Source organism: Crocodylus porosus, unplaced genomic scaffold (assembly GCF_001723895.1).
Source record: "Crocodylus porosus isolate Cpor-Errol unplaced genomic scaffold, CroPor_comp1, whole genome shotgun sequence".
NCBI lineage: Eukaryota > Metazoa > Chordata > Crocodylia > Crocodylidae > Crocodylus > Crocodylus porosus.
In genome coordinates, this window is record NW_017728912.1 from 23703838 (window position 1) to 23705226 (window position 1389).

General features: G+C 51.6%; 2 protein-coding genes across 4 annotated transcripts in view; one reads left to right on the forward strand and one right to left on the reverse strand.

Moving 5' to 3' along the window:
• HGSNAT (heparan-alpha-glucosaminide N-acetyltransferase) overlaps positions 1–323 on the reverse strand; it is a 30424-nt gene extending 30101 nt beyond the window's left edge. Inside the window, exon 1 of one of the 2 annotated variants that reach the window (XM_019534171.1) lies at positions 220–323. The gene's annotated coding sequence lies outside the window, so the exon portion shown is untranslated. The remainder of the gene's footprint in view (positions 1–219) is intronic. The other variant, XM_019534169.1, reaches the window with a different exon arrangement.
• The window catches only part of POMK (protein-O-mannose kinase), a 12983-nt gene continuing 11600 nt past the window's right edge, over positions 7–1389 (forward strand). Inside the window, exon 1 of one of the 2 annotated variants that reach the window (XM_019534176.1) lies at positions 7–27. The gene's annotated coding sequence lies outside the window, so the exon portion shown is untranslated. The remainder of the gene's footprint in view (positions 28–1389) is intronic. The other variant, XM_019534175.1, reaches the window with a different exon arrangement.

Sequence of the window (1389 nt, forward strand, 5' to 3'; positions counted from 1 at the left end):
GCGCCGAGCGGGGCTGGCCGGGCCCAGGTAAGCCGAGCCGGGCCTCGGTCTTGCAATCGCGGGCACTCCTGCCCCTCGGGGTTTGGCACCCACCTCGCAGCTGCTCTGGCAGGAGAAATACCATGGGCACCACGGTGGTTTTCCCACTGGCGGGGGAAAGCCACGAGCCTGGCATGGGGGTAGGAGCTTGGCTGAAGTAATGCAGAGAGAGCCTCCCACCTGGCTGGGCTTTACACTAGTATGATTAGAGGTTGTGCTAGCTTCCTTCTCTGGCAGGGGAAACACCGTGTATCTGGGTCCGTGAGGCAGTTTTCCTTACGCGTTCCTGGAGGTAGCTGTTCTGCTGTGGTTTTGTACCTGCCCAGGTGTTGGGGCTTAAAGCCCACTTTATGGAAATGGGAGGCTCCTCCCTAGCTTGCTCCTCCAGCCCTATGGCTGACGGCAGACAAAACTCGGGGGCAACTGTACCGCAAGCCTCCAGGTTGGACCTGCACCTCACAGGATGCCTGCCAAAAGACTTTGGAAATATCTGAAACCCCTGGTGAGGGATGTTTGCCAGTTGTAGGGCCACTTACGGTTCTGGACTGACTCACGGATTTGGACTTGATTTGGCTTGGGACACAAAAGATTTCTTTAAAACAAAACAAAACTGTTCACCTGGCAGAAGAAATACCATGATCATCACCATGGTGGTTTTCCCAGGGAGGGGGGATAATGACCTTTCTGGCATAGGGTAGTACCTGCAGAGGTAATGTATAGTTACCCTCCCATGTACATTGCCCACAGGAAGATCTTGGTTTTACACCCACTTTATGGCAATGGGAGACTTCTCCCTAGCTTGCTCCTGTGGCCATACGGCTGAGGGCAAGTGAAACTCAGGGGCATCCAAACCCTAAGCCTCTGTGCTTGGGTTTGTACGTGCAGTGCCTGCCAAATGATTTGGAAACATCTGAAGCCCCAGGCGGAAGTAGAGGATGTTTGCCAATACTAGGGCCACATTTGGTTCTTGAATGACTCATGGGTTTGGAATTGATTTGACTTGGAACAGAAACAATTTTATGTAAAAAAAAAAATACAAAAACCCCCAAACCTTTCACTTGCAGTGGGAAAATCTCAGCTACACACAGACTTTATGGAAATGGGAGACTCTTCCCTAGCTTGCTCCTGCAGCTGTACAGCTGAGGGCAAGCAAAACTCAGGGGAATCCAAACCCCAAGCCTCTGGGCTTGGGCCTGCATTTAGGATGCCCCACAAAGGATTTAAAAGCAGCTGAAGCCCCAGGCAGGGGTGGAGGGCATTTGCTAGTAGTAGGGCTACATCTGGTTCTTGAATGACTCATGGATTTGGAACTGATTTGGCTGATTTGACTTTGGACATGAAAACTTTTCC